The following is a 24,045-nucleotide window of genomic DNA, read 5'->3' as shown; positions in this document are numbered from 1 at the left end:
AGCTTTCTTGACAATTTTAAGTTCATAATTTTTCGAATATAAGCTCTTTGGTCACTAAGAACCCTAAATGTCAAATTATAGCTAATTCGGTCTAGAAATGTGGCTTAAAACGTCAAAATACCTGTAATCGGGCGGTAACCTTATATGGGGGCTATTCCAAATCATGGACCTATGTCCACTAGTTTTGTTATATAAGTTTATTGACACTTAAGAACCCTAAATGTCAAATTATAGCTAAATCGGTCTGAAAATGTAGCTAAAAACGTCAAAATACCGTAAATCGGGGGGTACCGTTATATGGGGGCTATACCAAAACGTGGACCTATGTCCACAAGTTTTGTTACAAAAGTTTATTGACACTTAAGAACCCTAAATGTGAAATTATAGCTACATCGGTCTGAAAATGTGGCTAAAAACGTCAAAAACCCGTAAATCGGGGGGTACCGTTATATGGGGGCTATACCAAAACGTGAACCTATGTCCTCAATTTTTGTTATATAAGTTTATTGACAATTAAGAACCCTAAATGGTAAATTATAGCTAAATCGGTCGGAAAATATAGCTAAAAACGTCAAAATACCGTAAATCGGGGGTACCGTTATAAGGGGGCTATACCAAAACGTGAACCTATGTCCACAAGTTTTGTTACAAACGTTTATTGACACTTAAGAACCCTAAATGTGAAATTATAGCTACATCGGTCTGAAAATGTGGCTAAAAACGTCAAAAACCCGTAAATCGGGGGGTACCGTTATATGGGGGCTATACCAAAACGTGAACCTATGTCCTCAATTTTTGTTATATAAGTTTATTGACAATTAAGAACCCTAAATGGTAAATTATAGCTACATCGGTCTGAAAATGTGGCTAAAAACGTCAAAAACCCGTAAACCGGGGTGTACCGTTATATGGGGGCTATACCAAAACGTGAACCTATGTCCACAATTTTTGTTATATAAGTTTATTGACAATTAAGACCTTAAATGGTAAATTATAGCTAAATCGGTCTGAAAATGTAGCTAAAAACGTACCGTTGTATGGGGGCTATACCAAAACGTGGACCTATGTCCACAAGTTTTGTTACAAAAGTTTATTGACACTTAAGAACCCTAAATGTGAAATTATAGCTACATCGGTCTGAAAATGTGGCTAAAAACGTCAAAAACCCGTAAATCGGGGGGTACCGTTATATGAGGGCTATACCAAAACGTGAACCTATGTCCACAATTTTTGTTATATAAGTTTATTGACAATTAAGAACCCTAAATGGTAAATTATAGCTAAATCGGTCTGAAAATGTAGCTAAAAACGTCAAAAACCCTTAAATCGGGGCGTACCGTTATATGGGGGCTATACCAAAACGTGGACCTATGTCCACAAGTTTTGTTATATAAGTTTATTGACACTTAAGAATCCTAAATGTCAAACTATAGCTACATCGGTCTGAAAATGTAGCTAAAAACGTCAAAAACCCGTAAATCGGGGGGTACCGTTATATAGGGGCTATACCAAAACGTGAGCCTATGTCCACCAGTTTTGTTATAGAAGTTTATTGACACCTAAGAACCCTAAATGTGAAATTATAGCTACATCGGTCTGAAAATGTGGCTAAAAACGTCAAAACTCCGTAAATCGGGGGGTACCGTTATATGGGGGCTATACCAAAACGTGAACCTATGTCCACAAGTTTTGTTATATAAGTTTATTGACAATTAAGAACCGTAAATGTCAAATTATAGCTAAATCGGTCTGAAAATGTAGCTAAAAACGTCACACAAGTTTTGTTACATAAGTTTATTGACACTTAAGAACCCTAAATGTTAAATTATAGCTAAATCGGTCTGAAAATGTAGCTAAAAACGTCAAAATACCATAATTCGGGGGTACCGTTATATGGGGGCTATACCAAAATGTGGACCTCTGTCCACAAGTTTTGTTATATAAGTTTATTGACACCTAAGAACCCTAAATGTGAAATTATAGCTAAATCGGTCTGAAAATGTAGATAAAAACGTCAAAATACCGTAAATCGGGGGTACCGTTATATGGGGGCTATACCAAAACGTGGACCTATGTCCACAAGTTTTGTTACAAAAGTTTATTGACACTTAAGAACCCTAAGTGATAAATTATAGCTACATCGGTCTAAAAATGTAGCTAAAAACGTCAAAAACCCGTAAATCGGGGGTACCGTTATATGGGGGCTATACCAAAACGTGAACCTATGTCCACCAGTTTTGTTATATAAGTTTATTGACACTTAAGAACCCTAAATGTGAAATTATAGCTACATCGGTCTGAAAATGTAGCTAAAAACGTCAAAACTCCGTAAATCGGGGGTACCGTTATATGGGGGCTATACCAAAACGTGAACCTCTGTCCACCAAGTTTGTTATATAAGTTTATTGACAATTAAGAACCGTAAATGTCAAATTATAGCTAAATCGGTCTGAAAATGTAGCTAAAAACGTCACACAAGTTTTGTTACATAAGTTTATTGACACTTAAGAACTCTAAATGTGAAATTATAGCTAAATCGGTCTGAAAATGTAGCTAAAGACGTCAAAAATACCGTAAATCGGGGGTACCGTTATATGGGGGCTATACCAAAACGTGGACCTTTGTCCACAAGTTTTGTTACAAAAGTTTATTGACACTTAAGAACCCTAAATGTGAAATTATAGCTACATCGGTCTGAAAATGTGGCTAAAAACGTCAAAAACCCGTAAATCGGGGGTACCGTTATATAGGGGCTATACCAAAACGTGAACCTATGTCCAAAATTTTGTTATATAAGTTTATTGACAACCCCTAAATGGTAAATTATAGCTAAATCGGTCTGAAAATGTAGCTAAAAACGTCAAAAACCCGTAAATCGGGGGGTACCGTTATATGGGGGCTATACCAAAACGTGGACCTATGTCCACAAGTTTTGTTATATAAGTTTATTGACACTTAAGAATCCTAAATGTCAAACTATAGCTACATCGGTCTGAAAATGTAGCTAAAAACGTCAAAAACCCGTAAATCGGGGGGTACCGTTATATGGGGGCTATACCAAAACGTGAACCTATGTCCACCAGTTTTGTTATATAAGTTTATTGACACTTACGAACCCTAAATGTGAAATTATAGCTAAATCGGTCTGAAAATGTAGCTAAAAACGTCAAAATACCGTAAATCGGGGGTACCGTTATATGGGGGCTATACCAAAACGTGGACCTATGTCCACAAGTTTTGTTACAAAAGTTTATTGACACTTAAGAACCCTAAATGTGAAATTATAGCTACATCGGTCTGAAAATGTGGCTAAAAACGTCAAAAACCCGTAAATCGGGGGGTACCGTTATATAGGGGCTATACCAAAACGTGAACCTATGTCCAAAATTTTTGTTATATAAGTTTATTGACAACTAAGAACCCTAAATGGTAAATTATAGCTAAATCGGTCTGAAAATGTAGCTAAAAACGTCAAACCCCGTAAATCGGGGGGTACCGTTATATGGGGGCTATACCAAAACGTGGACCTATGTCCACAAGTTTTGTTATATAAGTTTATTGACACTTAAGAATCCTAAATGTCAAACTATAGCTACATCGGTCTGAAAATGTAGCTAAAAAACGTCAAAAACCCGTAAATCGGGGGGTACCGTTATATAGGGGCTATACCAAAACGTGAACCTATGTCCGTGAACCTATGTACCGTTATATGGGGGCTATACCAAAACGTGAACCTATGTCCACAAGTTTTGTTATATAAGTTTATTGACAATTAAGAACCCTAAATGTCAAATTATAGCTAAATCGGTCTGAAAATGTAGCTAAAAACGTCAAAAATCCGTAAATCGGGGGTACCGTTATATGGGGGCTATACCAAAACGTGGACCTATGTCCACAAGTTTTGTTATATAAGTTTATTGACACTTAAGAACCCTAAATGTTAAATTATAGCTAAATTGGTCTGAAAATCTAGCTAATAACGTCAAAATACCGTAAATCGGGGGGTACCATTATATGGGGGCTATACCAAAACGTGGACCTATGTCCACAAGTTTTGTTATATAAGTTTATAGACACTTAAGAACCCTAAATGTTAAATTATAGCTACATCGGTCTAAAAATGTAGCTAAAAACGTCAAAAACCCGTAAATCGGGGGGTACCGTTATATGGGGGCTATACCAAAACGTGAACATATGTCCACCAGTTTTGTTATATAAGTTTATTGACAATTAAGAACCCTAAATGTCAAATTATAGCTAAATCGGTCTGAAAATGTAGCTAAAAACGTCAAATACCCGTAAATCGGGGGTACCGTTATATGGGGGCTATACCAAAACGTGGACCGATATAGCCCATCATCGAACTTGACCTGCCTGCAAACAAAAGACGCATTTTCCCAAAATTTCAGCGTCCGATCTCCATTTTTGTGGATGCTAGAGTGGATGCTTACCACAGACGGACGGATGGACGCGCATAGATCGACTCAGAATTTTACCCTGATCAAGAATATATGGTAACATGGGGCGCCTTCGCCACTGGGGCGGCTACGCCAGTGCCGATTTTCTCGCGAAATACAAGTTCTAGAAAAAATCCGTTAAAAGCAAAATTGTGAGTTTAATTAAGATCTACCATCTCCCAAAAGTTGGCAGTTGTGTCATAGGTATGATAGCGGACTCACGCGGTTTTGTGTTTTCAGGGTATTGGGAAAAATAATTATGGTAGGTATTTTTTGTGATATCTTCTTTACCTTTTGTGATATCAAAAACACATTTATACCGTTAGAAGACAACTACTGAAGAATATAAATGCCAATAATTCGCATGAAAAACAGCACATGTAAATGTCAATATATTAATATTATGAAATATATAATGGGTGGGGCGCCTACGCCATGATAGCGGCGTGGTGGGTTAATGTTAGAAATTTGTCATTTTTAACTTAAATTCTTTATACCGTAGATATACCACACTATAATATGAAGTTAAAATCAAATATTATCCTAAACGTATCTTGTTTTAGTTATATTATGATTTTTGTACCTAAATTCAAGGCACCTACTTCAATTAACCGCTAGAATCGGTTACTTTTTGTAAATTTTAAAATTATGTTTGATTATTCAATAGAAAACATGTTCCTTTTTGCATAATGGTGATATTTAAGGAAGAAGTATGGTAAATTACAGTTTTAGAGTCCGTTGGAGAATGTCAATATCGATGGCGAAGCTGCCCCATGGGTGGGGAGGCTTCGCCACTTTTTACACATTTTGTGAATTCTCAAAAATAATATTTTAAAAACAAAATTATAACCATTTATATATCAATACTTATAGTCTAGATATGCTAATATTTGTACCAAAAATAATATTTGAAAAACTTTAACGGTGTCGGTATGAGAACATTTTGAAAAAAACGTGGCGAAGGCGCCCCATGTTACCATATATACTTTATAGGGTCGCAAATGAGTATTTCAATGCGTTATAAACGGAAAAACAAACATAGTATACCCTCCATACTATGGTAGAGGGTATAAAAACCACCAACAAAAAACTTTAATTAAGAGTTTTTTTGTTCCTTTGTAAAAAACAAAATTGGATTTTTGATTTGAACATCGTTAATCAATTGTTAGATAAATATTGTCAGCTGAACTTAAGTGACAACTTGCCTTTTCAATTTCACAAATTGGCCACAATTCCACTGGGCCACCATTAAATATTATTTATATTAGACAACAACCTTCCTATCGATTCCTAAAAATGCATTTATATTGGATACATAATATTGATGTAAAAATAAAACAAATCAACAGCAGCAAACACAGTAAAACAATATTTGCATTCGTTAATTAAAATAACAATTTCGCAGAAAGCATTCTGTTTTTTTATAATTTTTCGTGTTTTTGCATGCTTATTAGGAACAAACAAATCAAAACGAATCGACAATTAATTGTATTGAAACTCAAGTACAACGAATAAATTCACATTTTAAATATTGTAAATTTTGTAACAAAAATTTTTGATGATGATATATTTTTCACTTTTAAATGTAAATAATGTATCCCGAAATTATATTTACTCGTCACGATGTGCCTTAACCAAATTTAAATGGAAGGTGCTTACACCTGGGAAGTTTTTGCAGATTCTGAAACTACAATGTTCATTGTGTAGTGTGCGTTTTCGATGGCTTAATAGGTTGGTAAAAAAATTAACCTTAATATCCTTTACAACCATGAAATAAAAAGAAATTAAAATACCACACTTGTTTCAGTATAAATGTTCACTATATTTTATTGAACTGGAGCCACAGCACTCATAAATCTTCTTTTCTCCTCCTCATTGATATGACTCCGGGACACTCTAATATCCAATGAATTCATGGTAATTCTAAATTTTTTCACGTTTCGTCATTTTGAAACAAACACGTATTCTTATATGGGCTAAATATTCTCTCGGTATATTTCTCACAACATTACAAGCTCTGTGTTTTGATAAGAATCAACCACATTTTGTTCTGGAAATCATCAAAAACGGTAATCCTGGATATAAAGGCACTACTGTAAAAAAAAAACACATATTAAGTCCCATATTGAGATTAAAAACAATCAAAACTTACCCAAAATGCTGTAAAATAGTCAATATCATTTGATCAATTCGTCGCGTATGCAAATTTCATTTGCTTTTATATTTGCATCTTTTGTTTTGATCTCCATAGAGATAATGTTTGGTGTTCCTCTTTGTACATTACAAGTATTTGACTGTACAGTACTTCCGATTTCTGTTGATCGTACAAGCACACGTGGCGAACCGGACTTTCATGCATGGACAAATTTGATTTCATAAACTAGAATCCATTCGAAGCTAATATTTTTTATTGTCCCTTTTTGTAAAAAGGATACATTTATCCTTCTTTTTCCGGTGTTATGGTTTATATATAAACATTACTCTTATAAATTTCAATAAAAAAAAGTGATAATAATACTTAGATAAAATATGTGAAGTACTGTTGAAGTACTGCAGGCCACTTTGAGCTATCGATTAGAAGTTATCGGTATAGCAGTTTTGACATTTTGCTCTTTTACTTCCTACTTCATGTTTCTGTCGTAGAAAGAAAAAAACTTGGCTTAAAATTAATCTTCCTTTCTGCTAATACCACTGAAGTGAACAGATCATAAAAATTATCTTGGAAAAAGTTAAAAGTTATCATACACATCGTTCATCAACTGATATTATTTCATAAAAGGTTGGTAATATCAACACCTTTTCCGTGGATTTATAAAATTATTTAAGAAAAATTCCATTTCTAGATCTACGCACAAATAAATCCAATTTTGACGTAATTTTCGACTGCGTCAAGTGTCTTTATTACTGGATAAAAATACCACCATTGAATTCCTTTAAAGAATCGGTGAGAGTGCAATTCACCTACGGTGATTTTCCAGTACCATTTTGCTGGAGTCCGCTCTGGCTCAAAGCGTCCAAAGTTGTTCTGTGGAGACCCCTAATTGTCTGTATTGTCATCCTAACCTGAAAATACGCCCACACGTGATCGAAAATCTACCAGTCGAAAGCTTTCCCACACCAGGCATTGGTGCCAAAAATTTGTCTCGATTGGAATCAGCTACGAAATAATACGTATCTTACGTGAAGCACATGTAACAAACGCAAACGATATGTGACATCTTTGACATATGCAATTCAGCGCTCCATATTCATCATCAAGAAGAGACTGTAACCTTTCGTAACATACATTTTCCTCCAAATCAGCGCAGACTTTCCAGAGTAAAAACCATCATTAAACAGTGTGCTTATACAGTGATGTTCTTTTGGAGAACGATGTGATATTCAATCTATAGTTGAAGATTATACAATATTGTTTTCGAATCCCCATAATTCTTATAGAATCTATCCAAAATCGAACGAGTAATTAGCTACCTTTTCTATAAAATTTAAGAAGTGGTCTTAAAGTTTTACTTTAACCTCAAAGTTTCCAGTATTCAAAACGTAAAAAATTCACATTTCTCTGAATGACATAATTTTAATATCGTCAAGATAGATTATAACAATAAGCTAAAAATTCACAAAGAAAAAGTTTGGCAATATCTCTAATGTGACCTAATCAGAAATACTAAATAATTTGCATTAAGTAACTTCAAAATGGTTTCTACCCAATTATAAATGCAAAATTCATTAAAACATCCTAACTATAATTAAAATCCACTTTAAACCAAATTATATTGTTAACTTCGTCATAAAAATACAAGTATCTATATGCGTATCAGACTATTTTTAAAGTATACTATTTACATGCATTTTGAATTAATAATACGTGTTTCACTAAACAACATACATGTTATCCAATACCACCCTAAAATACAATGTTTAAATTTAATGCATAAATTTGTTGCAAGACATGTTTCAGTGGGGTATACTTCCCAGTCGTGTATCTTTAAATTTAGTTTGATTTACGCATAAATACTTTTACAACTCAACGTTTATCAATGAAATAGAAATTACAAAAAAAAATAGAGGAATATCACTGAGAATCACATAAAACAAAATCAATTAATATTACTATTCTCAGCTCTCAACATAACTCTTTAAATCAAGAGAAAACTACACCAGTATCCAGTCGTGCATGGAGGCCTTCATCATAACCGGAGTACAGGGGTAAGCTAAAACTACAAACCTACAGTTTTACAATATTTCTTTTGTTATTGATTTTGTTCGCTTTTGTGATTCTTCTCTTGTTGAGATTACATGATGCGGGAGTAATCACCTTGTAGCCCATATTACACAATCTTACATACATATTGATAATAATATGTTTCTTTATTGAGAACAAAATTGTTATTCCTTTTGTTTTGGTAAGGCCACAATTTGATTACTCTGCCTTTGCATCGATCTCTCCTTACATTGTTATCTATTTATTTACATCCCATTCACAAATTTCTTTAGTTGAATATCAATCATTGTTGACAATGATATTAACCCATTGCAGGAAACAGTGTTGTTAATATTTTTACTTAATGTCAACATACTTTCCAAAACCATATGAACATTGAATTTCATATTAATATCTATAAGATATAAATGCACATTTTTTAAGATTAATTAATTTGGAATTTTCCTGGACTATTTCGAAGTTATAACATTGTCATTTATATAGTTGCTATATTTAAAAACCCCTATCATTAGTTATATATTGTAAAAATCTGTTGTTATTTAATACAACAAATAATTCTTAAATATTTTTTTATAATGAATTGAATAAAAATAGGATTTTAATTCATAATGAATTTCTAAGCAAATTTAGACGTTTTCTTGCGCAAATGGGTTAGGTGAAAGGGGGGTGTAATCAACATTGGGTTTCTACTATTAACTTTTTCTGCCAGTAGAATATAGGATGGTGAGGGTTGTGAGCAGGTACTCTCGATAACACCAGAGAGTATATATCCATTTTAGACAGCGACTAAATGTAATAACTTACAATTCAAATCATGGCATTTTTTATAATGTGGGGTATCTTTGCTTTCTTATGTAATATTTAGTTTAATTTTTTTTCAATTTCACTGGTCCTTATCTAATTTCTTTTGCAAAATTAAAATAAACAAGGGAGTCTACAATAAGGATGTAATGAGAACATGGGTTGGAATGAGAAGGACACGAACCCCCCACCCGACTGTAGCTAGGATGAAAAGGCTCCCATCGTCCTACCTCATCCCAAACTCCTCGAATGTCAAAATTTACAAATGCAAAATGCATTCATGCGAATTCGTTCGTGTACATTACAATTGATGAGAAATATCAAGAAACAACAAATCGCCGGAGGGATTTTCAAATAAATCGCGATTCAAGTTCACATTTTTAGGGGTTCTTTAGGTTTTCACGATATTGCTTGGCAACCGCGAGTCCTATGTAAATGGGCCTAAGGAAAATGTTGTAGCTGTGAAAATTCTCCACAAGATTGACCTGTATGATATCTTCGTAGGTTTTACCGTTTTTGAGATATAGAAGTTCAAATTGAGACAATGCACTGACTGTATCGCCTCCTTATAAAACAATATCATGCTCAATGCGCCTTAACTAACTTTTGATGAAGACCGATTACACATGGGAAGATTTCGCGGATTCTGAAACAGCAATGTTCATAGATAAAAAAATAAAAAATCGACGGAGGGCAGATCCGCCGTGAGTCGAACTTCCGAGTTGTGGCGTGATGAAGTTTCTGCTGAAGACCCTGTAAGGAATGAAAAAATTAGCGTTATATCTTTGTTAATTGTTGTTTTAGCTTATTTATGAGATGACATGTCTGCAGTCAAATCTAATAAGGATTTTTTTGTAGAACATTTCGACCTTCTAACTCGTTTCCTTCCATGTCCTTTTCGTCCTTTATTTCAACAACCGCAATAAAAGTACCACAAGATGACATTTTTCAGCTTCGACGTGTTCTGCAAAAATGTCGCTTAGGAAATTTTAGGTACGACTCTCATTGAGAACTAATAGATATTGTCGAGTTTTTATGGCCCTTTTTGCATTTACCCTGTTTTTGTTCAGAAAAAACTATGTTTTGTGTTTTTGTATTTTCTAACAACCAGCAAAAAACGAATATACAGAAAAACAAAATATAGTTTTTCGGAACAAACACAAGATAAATGCGTCGATTTTTTAACAATATTTCTACAGAACGTGGAAAATTTTAAAAACTTCTACAAAACGTAGATTTTTTTAAAAATATTTCTATAAAATGTGGATCTTTTTTTTAATATTTCTTCAAAAAGCGGATTTTTATACCCTCCACCATATAGAGGGTATAATTAAATTTGTCATTCCGTTTGTAACACATCGAAATATTCGTCGGAGACCCTATAAAGTATATATATTATTGATCAGCATAAGATTCTATTTCGATTTGACCATGTCCGTCCGTCTGTCTGTTGAAATCAAGATACAGCTCGCAATTTTAAAGATAGAGAGTCAAAATTTGGTACAGAAGTTTTTATTACTTGTAGGATGGTTGGTATTGAAAATGGGATATATCGGTCCACGTTTTGATATAGCCCCCATAGAACAGTACCTCCCGATTTTCGGTATTTTTAAGGTTTTAGCTTCATTATCCTACCAAAATGGCTGAAATTTGGTACGTAGGCTACTTTAGGGGTATTAAACTTTCCCCCAGAAGTTTGTCGGTATCGGTTTACACCTTCATATAGCCCCCATAGAACGGTACCTCCCAATTTTCGGTATTTTGAAGGTTTTAACTTCATTATCACACCGAAATGGCTGAAAATTGGTACTTAGTCTACGTTGGTGGTACAAAACTTTCCCCCTGAACTTTGTTGGTATCGGCCCATGCCTTCATATAGCCCCCATAGAACGGTACCTCCCGATTTTCGGTATTTTGAACGTTGTGGCCTCAATATTCCACCGAAATGGCTGAAATTTGGTATTTAGACTTCGTTGGGGGTACTCAAACTTCCCCCTTAAATTTGGCGATGTAGGTCCACGCCTTCATATAGGCCCCATGGAAAGGTACCTCCCGGTTTTTACGTATTTTGAAGGTTGTGTCTTCAATATTCCACCAAAATGGCTGAAATTTGGTATTTAGTCTTCAATGTGATATAAAACTGTTCGCCAGAAATATGTCTGTACTGGTCCACGCTTTCATATTGCCCCATTTCTGACTAAAATTCGTCGGTATAGGACAAAGTTCCGGTATAGCCCCCAAAGAGCGGTACCTCCCGATTTTCGTAATACTGAAGATTGCACAGTGTCCGATTTTACGAAAAACCTGACCAAAACTCTAAAAATGAATAGATTTTGACCTAACCTTTGGTTCTTATGTTTTTCCGGCCGTTGATTACATTTTTGATATTATTTAACCCTCATTTAAGGGGTCTTTTTGGTCCCTCCTCCTATAAAATGTGATCTTATCGGATCAAAATATTCTACAAATTTGTTTGCCATCAATTTTTATTATGGGTCCTAGAATACACCAAAACTATGTACCTTGCCTAAACTCCAGAAATATGCAAAATTATAAACACATTTTAGGGTTAAGGGCGTACTTCATGTGAGTTTTGGCAAAATTGTCATTACATACCAAGAAAATGTCGGTATCAATTTTGCCAAAAAACCAAGAAACTAAAATAGGGTTGTAAGCTTCCACCATTTCTACAGTTGTGGAAATATTTGAGTTAAGATCACTTGGATTCCTTGCTCTTTAGGTGTATAACGTCTTTGGTAACTATACTGACAAGAAAGCGAGGAATATTTTTTTTTTAAATTAACCCTCGTGCGAGTCATAAAAGGGGTCCTATTGGTCCCTTTTTCCACAAATCTTTAAAATCTCCTATAAAATGTGATCAGATCAGACCAAAATATTCTAGAAATTTGTTCGCCATAAAATTTTACTATAGGTCTTAGAATATACCAAAACTCCAAATTATACCCAAACGCCAGAAAGTGACCCTATACTATATTCTGACATTCTGAATGAAAGAAAATCTGTACATACATACCTGCAAGACAAAATATGACATAAAAACAAAAAGTGCAAATATGTGCAGGATGTTTCGATGGAAATTGGTAAACACTGAACATCTTAAATACGTTTCACATACCTTTCATTACAATTACAAAAAGAAAATATTTAATAACCGTTGTTTATTTTGCATATTTCCATAGATTTATAAACAACTTGAATATTGAAAAGAAAAAAAATCCAAATAGGGTCACATCGACCTGCTCTTATACCCACTTATTAAACAAGAAATGTATATATTTTTTCATAACTACACGCAATGGGATCCTATAAACAATATCTGACCCTTTTCAGTGTAAATTGATAATTTTTTTTCGATTTTTGGCCAGGTTTTTTGGAATATCGGACACTGTGGATTGTGACGTCAATATCCAACCGAAATGGCTGAAATTCGTTATTCCGTCTTCCAAGAGTTATAAAATATTCCAGAAGAGTATTATTAGTATAGGTCCACGTCTTCCTATATCCCCATAGAAGCGTACTTCTTGATTTTCGGTATTTTTTTAAGTTTTATCCACATTCTTTTACCGAAATATACGAAATTTGGTATTTTGACTTCTTTGAGCCTAAAAACTTCCCGTCAGAAATTTGTCGGTATAGATCGGCGTTTTGAAATAGCCCCATAGAATGGTGCCTCACATTGTTTTACCGAAATTGCTGAAATTTAGTAATAAGTCTTCTTCATACACGAAAGGAAACTAATTATTCCATTTTACTTCAATACAACTTGTGGTGGAGGGTGTAACAAGTTCGGCCCGGCCGAACTTAACGCCGTTCTCACTTGTTTTAAATATTTCTGCAGGAAGTGGATTTTTTTTAAATATTTCTACAATAGCGTAGCTTTTTTAATATTTCTAAAAAGTGTAGATTTTTTAATATTTCTACAAAAGCCTGAATTTCTTAGTTTCTCTTAAATTTAAGCCTTTATCGACTGCAGAAATTTTGAGTTTCTACATTGTCCACTGTGATACAAACTTGGTCATGTTGTCTTCTCATATTGCCATGACTCATATCCCATATATTTTATTGAATGCGCTTTTTCTCCTGACAGAATGTTTATTAAACGTGTTTGCTGTGCAATTGCAATGATTTTTTCATTTGTGGTTACAATTGAATTGTTAATTGGAAAATTTAAAATTAATTGTAAAAACGAGATTCAAAACACTTTTTTGGACGAGAAATATGGGTTATCGTTACGAAAAGTGTGCAATCGGATTAAACGTAATCATAAAGCTGGAAACCGACAGTAAAAAGTGCTAACATGTAATTGGACAAATTGAAGTGTTTGTTCAATAAAATCGAATAAATACAACCAAAAAAGCATTTTTAACTTAGCAGAAAACATATATGAGTTATAAAATGTTGAGCCAAAAACAATTTATAATACCCTCCTCACGTAGTTGTGTATTCTGTAAACAGAAGACCTCCTTACTATAGACAAAAACTTCTTGCGGTCGTCCAGGCAGAGGATCTTTTAAAAAGATTTTTTATAGACAGAAAACATCGTTAGGTCTTCTATAGCAGAATGCATATTGAAGTCTCCTATAGACATAATACCTCTTGAGGTCTTCTATATACATAATACCTCTTGAAGTGTAATTTAGCCAGAAAACATCTTGAGCTCGACTTCTGTATAAAAACTCTTGATGTCAACTTCTGTATAAAGAATAACTTTTAAGAGAACTTTACACCTTATAAAGCTAGAAGACTTCCCCATACATTCTACTGACCGAATACATAAAGATGTTTTCTATAGGCAAAATACCTCTTGCTGTCTTCTCTAGATATAAGACCTTTTGAGGGTTTCTATTGAGCTCGTTTTAAAAAAATAAAAGACCTTTTGAGTTCTTCTCTAGAGGTACACCTCTCAAAATCATCTATAGAGTATCTACATCCTTTTGAGGACTTTAATATGAAGATGGTATCGTGGGGTGTTCTAAAGTGAGACAGAAGAGACCTTCTATGGATAGAAGACCTCTGAATGTCTTCTGTAGGCGGAAAACCTCTAGAGGTCGTATATTGGTAGAAGGCTTCCCCTGCTGTATTTTATAGACATAAGAATTCTTAAGCCCTGTAAAAGCAGTAGACCTCTTGCGGTCTATATAGGTATATAGATATTAGACCTATAAGAAGACCTTTTGAAGTCTTCTATAGCGGATCTATAGACAGAATATCTGTCTCTAATAGGGAGAATACATTTTTAGGTCTTCTTTAGACAGAACACATCTTGAGTTTTGGTTCTATTGATACCGACTTTTTAAGGTCTTCTCCGGAAAGCCTTTTGAGACCGTCTTCTTAAGGCTGAACGCCCCTTGATGTCTTCTATACTTCTGCATATATGTCTTGAGGTATTCAGTAGGCAGAATAGCTCTTGAAGTCTTCAATAGGCAGAATTTCTCTTGAGTTATTCTGTAGACAGAAAACATTTTTTATGTATTTGATAGATTTCTTCCAAAGAGAAGACTTCTTCCATTGACAGGAGATTTCTTGAAGTCTTTTTCTATAGAGAGAAGACATCTTAAGGCCGTCTTGTTTAGACAAACCACCTCTTGATGTTGCCTTCTGTAGACAGACGATATCTTGAAGTTATCTTCAAAAAACCGAAGACCACTTCAGGTCGTCTCTAGTGTTCATTTTCTATAGACACAAGGCCTCCTCTTTAGGTAATCTTCTGTAGTCAGAAGACCTCTTGAGTTCTTCTGTAGGACGAAGAACTATTGAGTTCTTTTTTTAGACATAAGTTCTCTTGAGGTCTTCTATAGACAAAATGGCATTCTCTAGGGTGCCGACCCCTTCAGTACTTTTTGCATAGACAGAAATCTCTTGAATTCTATTTTATTTATTTATTTAAAGATATTTATTATAATTATAAATTATAATAAAGAAAAATTACAAAAAGCACTACCAATAAAAGCTATCGTCTAATATGTGAAATGACTTAAGTATATGAAGGTGATATATTTATATACAAAAATACAATTTATATTTTATGATGTAGATTTACGGACTTCAGAAAATTGTAAACGCTGGAGACATTGTTGTGGGTAGGGATTTTAAGTGCATCCAGAGGGTTGGTTTGTGAGAAACATGTTTCCCCTGTGCGTTGAAGTGACGGACAGTCAATAATGGGATGGTAGGTACTTAATGTTGTTCTATTGCAGAATTCGCATATTCGGAGGTTCTTTTTTAAACAAATATGTATGGGCAAGAAAGCTGTAAGTAAGCCTTAGACGAGTGTAGCATTTATGTTGATGCATAGATGTAGTTGAAGGTAGAGCAACGGTTTATTGTGGGGGTTAACGGCTTTGTATATGCGATTGTATTTACTCCAAAAGGTTTTCGGTTTTTCGTTGCAACTCTGAACTGCAACATTTATTGCATACTTCTTCGTAGCAGGTATAAATGTAAAAGTTTGTTTTGAGGTAGAAACCTCTTTAGCAGCCGAGTCTGCAAGTTCATTACCGTAGATACCTACATGGGTAAGAATCCACATCAGTTTTGTTTTGGATTTCATAGTCATCAATTCTTGTTGGATCGATGTTATAATTTCGTTCTTATTCCAGCAATTTGAACAAGAAGTGTACACTGAACGACTGTCTGTACAAATTAGGGGTTTATTGCGTTGCTTTCTACATAACTCTACAGCTTTTAATACAGCAATCGCTTCTGCATAAAAAATTGTTCCATTTTGGGGAAGAATTCCACAAGATTGTAAAGAACCATCTTTAGTTAGTACTGCAAATGATGTGCTGTTATCAGTTTTGGAGCCGTCTGTAAAGAGGATTTTCCAACCAGCTTTTTTTATGTTCATCGAAAATTTGCATTGATAACGTCTTATAGATCAGTGCATTTGACGTGTTTTTAGGATAGCATGTTAAGGAGCCTTCGAATGGAAGTTTGTTTAAGTTTCATGGGGCATTTGATTGATGTGCGACTTTGTATGGTCCCAAGTTGAGATTCGTTGCTATTTTATAAATATTGGATAATGCGGATGGGTGTTTTAGTTCCGTCTTTCTTTTTCGCAGTAAAGAGAGCTCATAAGATATGATTCCACCTTGGGAATATAAAACTTTATGTACCATTCGGGTTTGTAGATTGTAAGCATGTTTGTGTATTTTCTCAAAACCTGCTACAGCCATTAGATTCTGTATTGGTGTCGTTCTGAATGCACGGAGACTGCATCTTATAGCACTGTGAAATATTCTTTCAATTGGAGATATTGATGTTTTGGGCTTTTGAATTATTGTCCCGTAGATAGAGGTCTATCGAAAGAAGACCTATTGATGTCATATTCTATAGACAGAAGACTTCTTGGGGTTTCTATGGAAGGCCTCTTGAGGACCTCTGCTTAAGTATGAATACCTTGTAATGTGCTGTTAAATTTTCAACTCAAAAATTGTACGCCTATATTCAGTTTTAATCATGGCCTTAAGTCACCGCTAAATTTTGACCACGTGTGGCTCTTAAAACAAAATACACCCATTGTTTACGTAAAGCCTTCATTTCAATGTTAAAACGTCGATATTAATTGCTGTTCAAATAAGAAGTATAATAGTCGCTACTACGAGGAAATTATAATAAGTTTTCATTGTATCACAACATCAGCGTGTGTTCTGTGTATTTAAATATTAATACATAGTTAATAATATCACTACACAAATGTATTTATTAAGTATTGTTATAGTATAAATATTTACCTGAAAATGAGGTAATTGTTCACTCGTAAACTAGCGGCAAATTGATACGAAGCTATTTACTTTTATAGCAAACAATGGAAAATAATTTGGGCAATTTATCAAATATGCAATATGATGTTAATGATGAAGTAATTGTTTCAATTCTCGCAAATTTGAATTTTGGATGATTTTATTATAGTTTATAAGTAGCACAAGTAAAGTTCAACAATTAAAAAGGCGTTAAGTTCGGCCGGGCCGAAATTTTCATACCCTTCACCGTAAAATATTCTTAATTGAAATGGAATAATTAGCTTTCATCCCTGTCCTCAACATTAGATGGGTACGTTAAAATGTCAGATAATATACATACATATATGGTGTCTATATCAAACTATGTATGTTGACAATTTTTGGTGGGCTAGAAAGTGGGAGGTACCGTTATATAGGGGTTATAATAAAACATGGAAGTATGTTGATGGAGCCTCTAATGCAGGGTCGCGCTGTCTTTGCAAAGAAGTATAGTGAGGGCGCCCACTGAGTTGTTTTTGAATTTGCTTCTCTCTCTCACGTACAGTGTACGTGTAAATAAACAAACGATGAATATCATGTGGTTGTTGTTTTTTCACCCATGCATACACATATGCTGTAGTATTGATGGAAATATTATGGGCGACGCTGCTCTAATGTCAAGTAACTCCTAATTCGGTTAAAAATTATAGCTAAAATCCTCAAAATACCGAAAATCGGTTTATAACGTTATATGGAGGCTATACCAAAACATCTACCTATGTTGAATATTTCTAATGGATTGTGAACAGCTAGTTAGGAGGTACAACTATATGTGAGCTATACGAAAATATGAACTTAAATGAACAATTTTTGTTGCAGAATTTTTGTTGGCTCTTAAATTTCAAATTACAGAAAGTTCGGCCAACAAATAAAGCTAAGGTACGGAAAATCGGGAGGTTTGTTTTGGGGCTATACGAAAACATGGACCTACGCTCGGTTAAGCATTTTAAGTAAAATCCTCAAAGTACCGAAAATCGGGAGGTGCCGTTATATAGGTGACCCCTACAACCTTCAAATGTCAAATTACAGCTAGTTCGGTTAAAAATTGAAACTAAAATTGCCAAATTACTGAAAATCGGGAGGTACCGATATATGAAGGCTATATCCAACATGGACCTATGTTGACAATTTTTGATGGAGAGGTTTTAAGAACACTAAGAACTTCAAATGACAAATTGTAGCTAAAATCATCAAATTACTGAAAATCGGGAGGTACCGTTAAATGGGGGCTTTATCCATACATGGAGCTTTCTTGACAATTTCTGGTGGAGAGGTGTGGTGACCACTAAGAACTTCAAATGTCAAATGTTGAAATTACAGTTAATTCGGTTAAAAATTTTAGGTAAAATTCTCAAAACACCGAAAATCGGGAGATACCGTTATATGGGGGCTATACCAAAACATGGACCTAAGTTCATAATTTTTCGAATATAAGCTTTTTGGTCACTAAGAACCCTAAAACGTGGACCTGTGTCCACAAGTTTTGTTATATAGGTTTATTGACACTTAAAACCCCTAAATGTATAATTATAGCTAAATCGGTCAGAAAATTTAGCTAAAAACGTCAAAATACCGTAAATCGGTGGGTATCGTTATATGGGGGCTATACCAAAACGTGGACCTATGTCCACAAGTTTTGTTATATAAGTTTATTGACACTTAAGAACCCTAAATGTCAAATTATTGGTAAATCGGTCTGAAAATGTAGCTAAAAACGTCAAAATACCGTAAATCGGGGGTACCGTTATATGGGGGCTATACCAAAACGTGGACCTATGTTCACAACTTTTGTTATATAAGTTTATTGATACTTAAGAACCCTAAGTGTCAAATTATAGCTAAATCGGTCAGAAAATGTAGCTAAAAACGTCAAAATACCGTAAATCGGGGGGTATCGTTATATGGGGGCTATACCAAACCGTGGACCTATGTCCACAAGTTTTGTTATATAAGTTTATTGGCACTTCAGAACCCTAAATGTCAAATTATAGCTAAATCGGTCAAAAAATGTTGCTAAAAACGTCAAAATACCGTAAATCGGGGGGTACCGTTATATGGGGGCTATGCCAAAACGTGGACCTATGACCACAAGTTTTGTTATATAAGTTTATAGACACTTAAGAACCCTAAATGTAAAATTATAACTAAATCGGTCAGAAAATGTAGCTAAAAACGTCAAAATACCGTAAATCGGGGGGTACCGTTATATGGGGGCTATACCAAAACGTGGACTGATATAGCCCATCATCGAACTTGACCTGCCTGCAAACAAAAGACGCATTTTCCCAAAATTTCAGCGTCCTATCTCCATTTTTGTGGATGCTAGAGTGATTACCACAGACGGACGGACGGACGGACGGACGTGCACAGATCGACTCAGAATTTCACCCTGATCAAGAATATATATACTTTATAGGGTCGCAAATGAGTATTTCAATGCGTTACAAACGGAAAAACAAACTTAATATACCCTCCATACTATGGTGGAGGGTATAAAAAAAATTGGTGGCAAACTTTTTGTACCATTAGTAACCTCAAATGGCGAGTTACTGCCAATTCGGGCTAAAAATAAAGGCAAATTCTCAAAATACTTGAAATCGGGTGGTACCGCTATATGTGCCAATAATGGATTTGGTTTCATATTCATGTATTGTAACCCAAATTTGAAAGCTGTGCAAAGTTTTAGTTCGATATGTCAACTGTAACTGTGTGGAAAATGAGTTGCTAGATTTGAACTAAACGGACACCAAAGCAAGTTACATAAAATACTGTAGAAACTTCGGCCAAGTTGAACTTTACACTTGTTTACATGTTTCTTTACATTTATATATTAATTCTCCAAATTAACATTTTCTTTCTTAGTAACCTAAACACATTAACCAATATTTATGACCTACCTAGGTTGTCATTTGTTTACTCGTAGTCTATGTTTAAAATTAAATATTCTCCTTTTTGGTTCATTGCGTTAGAACTTTGAACTTAATTACGGAACATAAATTTTCTCGTGTGTTTATTAATTTGTAAATTACTCTGGTTAGGTAACTTCTCAGATGTGGTTAATGTGGCAATGTCTCTGCTCCAATTATTCGACCATAACTAAACACCTGTATTTTGCAAACCGAAGTTGAACAATCAAATGATTTATAATCATGGTTTTCTGCATAAAGTTCTTTCCGAAAATGGTGCGGTGGTCAGTTATTGTCTTTGTGATCAGCATAAGAATGTATGAATATAAAAGCGTTATTAAAGATAAATACAAATAATGTAGGAAAATTTAACGTTATTAATGAATTTATAGCTTAATACTATTATACACGTCCAAAAATTACAACATTATTCAAACAATTTCCATCTAAAATATCATCTCTCGGCATGTCTGTCATATCAAATTATTGTTAGTATATTTCACCTTGACTTAATTGAAAAGCTTTTTCGAATTTAGTTTTTTTCTTGTCCGCAAAGTTTCCTTAACTCTCTCTTTCAGTACATTTCTTTATGGAATATCTTAAAGAGCTTAAGAACAAACAGTATCACTTAAAATTAAGTTAATATTTAATGTCCAAAGTACTTTTAGTTAGCCTTGAAACAGAAGCTAAAAAGTTGCACAAAGAAGTGCTGAATATAAAAGTGAAAAGTAGACAAAACAGCTTATCTTTCTTACAAAGAGGAGTAGTTTCCTTTGAAAAAGTCAAGACAAATTATTATCTTGAAACGAAGGAAAAAATTTCATATAGATACAGTTATTTTTGTTTTTTATGATTTAAATATTCACCTACGATTGTAGTTTAAGAAATATACGCACGGTGTCATAGATAATGACAATATAAAATTTTAAATTATAACGTGGGGCTTGCCTGTATATACAAACACTGAAAAAGTGAGCCAGCTTAAAGATATTTGAGAACAATAATGGTATTGATAGACACTTTTAGTTTATTATTAAAACTATAATTTTTCACATTCTAAAATTCTCACCTAAGCCCCACGTATGTTTACTCCAGCCATTGTCAAATTCAAACATGAGAGCATGTCATGTGATGTTAATAATAAAACCTAAAAGACAGCCTAAACCTAAACCAAACTAACGGTCCCTCTTCCCTTAGATGTTTTCTTAGTTTGTGGAAAGAATAGCAAAATAAATTATAAAAAATTAACTAAGAAGTTGTTAATGTTGCGATAAAATTTCTTTGTGACATTTCGTTTTTCCTACAACTCTTTCATCAACGATAGGAAGGGGAAGGAGAAACCTATGTTTATCTTCGCCGTTTATATACATATGTAACAACTCAAAGAGAAAACGCCTTTTTGAGGTTAATTTTTGTTTAGAAAAAATTTTTTGAAATCTTGAAAGTGATAAAATAGGTATTTAAATGTAACAAAAAGATACTAATAGAGAATGTGTCACATTGAAAAGGGTTATTTAACAGATATTTTTTTTGTTATAGATAAAGTAATATTAGTTTCTATTATCCAGAAAAAAAATGTTGTGTCCTCTAATTTATTACTTTATCAGAAATACAAAGAAGCAACAGTTTGAAATATTAGTTTCAACATTAAAGTTACATATGGAAAAGAAGAAGAAGACACAAAACAGAGCAAAAAACATAGTTTGGAGGGGGTGACATTAAAAACAACGTTACCAAGATATAAAGCGAACTTCTACAGGCAACATTGTGAAGGATAACTTTAAATATTTGGTAATGTGTTTTTGACTAAAGATACAACTATAAGTCTAGAAATCCGAAATTGTGATATTTGAAAATATAACAACCTTCACCGCGCAGCAATGTTTCTAGAAACCTTTGTTCAAATGTTCGTGGAAATTCTCCATCGAAATCACTATAAACATATGCTTCAGTTATAATATTATTTCATATTATACAAGTGGACCCGGCGAACTTCGTCTCGCAGACGTGAATCAAATTTGATCATTTGCGTTCAAATATCTATTCTTTGACATCACGTTGCAGAGGTCAATAGCACTTGGGAATTGAATCTTTGATTTTAAATATTTAAGACGATGTAGAATTTACACTAAGAGATATTTTGAGTAAGCTGTGCAGTATGAATTTATGGTAATATCTTCTCGTTCGCATATGTTTAAGCTCTTTCATCTTAAACTTAAGTAATCGTAGCTACTGTGAGTAGCAATTATGTTCGGAACTTCGTTGATGAGACATTTTTCGTTGAAATAATTTAATTTTTTTTAAAGAGCGAACTTTGTTCATTTGTTGTGTCTAAAGCAGGGTTTCGGAGTCGGAGTCTGCGAGTCGGAGTCGAGCAATTTTGCTGGAGTCGGAGTCTGAGTCGGAAAAAATAACTCGACTCCGACTCCGGGCAAAATTTTTTCCACGTTATTGAAACATAAGATTAAATTTGGAAGAAGAACATTTTTTAAAGCAATACTTATTTAAAAAAAAAAATTATAAGAAAACATGCAAACGGTATTTTATACTAATTTAAAGGACAATTCACAGGATATTTACTATCCTCTGAAGTGTAGTCTATTCATCCCTATTTTGTTGATCCAAATGATTCTTTACATTTTTGCAAACAAAAGTAAAGTTCCATGACAATAAAATTAAGATTGGACCTTTAACCTCTTTCGTCAGAAGTCTTACTGGTCTCCTAACAAAGGTCTATTGGTATTCTCATCCTGTTTTTATGAGAAATCATCCTTGTCCTCTATTAAAGACATAGTGGTCTCTATGTATTTCGGTAAATTTCGCATAATCTATTAACTATATATGAAATTCAGATTAAATTCGTTGTCAACGACAGATTCATCCCGCCATAACTCAGAAGTTTGACAAACGGCGAATCTTTCTTCTAGGATTCTTTATGTACTCAATGAGGGCATTAGATGTAGACATTCAAATAACCGGATCTGTCCGCCAGGAACAGACATAGTTCATGTGTATCCGAGTTTTCTACACAATCAATAGCATACATATATGAAATTCAATGAAATACATAACCATAGAGTTTTCATGAGAAAGGATCGGGTAAAAGTGATAAAGGACAATGGAAACATGACAATATCGATTTCTTATCTTAGAGGACCGACCCTACGTTAAATTTTCCTAGCAATATTTTTGTAGAATATTTTCATGTTAATTTTTTCGTTCCAATTTTTCAGTTCCAGAAAACATCTGTCTGCCTACGTGATGGGTTGTTTACACAATATATCTCAAGTATTTCAATAAAATTATCCACTCCACACCAAAGTTCAAAATGTGAGCGTTGAATTTTAGTATAAACTAGCGGACCCGGCGAACTTCGTCTCGCTATTAAGGAATAAAATTTCATACAAAAACTCAATTTTCGATTTTTCCAATTTTCCGATTTTTCCAGAGAGATTTTCCAAAATTTTCTTCCGTAAAGACCTTCTCCTCGAAAATACGAATAACTGTCAAAAAATTTTACAGAAATCGGCCTAGCCGTTCTCATTTTATGAATTACTATACATTTTTTACACCATTTTTATATATATAGATAGCATAGCATAGAATATGTTATCGAATTTTTAAGTCGATCGCAACAATATTGCCATAGTATAAGCGTTGGATGGGAACAATTTATTTAATTTTGTATGCAGCAAATAAACTGTGTTTTTCTCGAAATCGGCCACCAAAATATATGACAATTGGCTTATCAGTTTTCGAGGTAGAGTTGGTTGGCACCCTAAAATGCTTTAATAAAAACAGGGTTTCGTAGACGGTCTCAAAACTTCGTAATATTTTTCGCTTTCAGATGAAGAAAA

Source organism: Musca autumnalis, unplaced genomic scaffold (assembly GCF_047663935.1).
Source record: "Musca autumnalis isolate F117 unplaced genomic scaffold, ASM4766393v1 scaffold_4, whole genome shotgun sequence".
NCBI lineage: Eukaryota > Metazoa > Arthropoda > Insecta > Diptera > Muscidae > Musca > Musca autumnalis.
Note: the sequence above shows the minus strand (reverse complement) of the source record.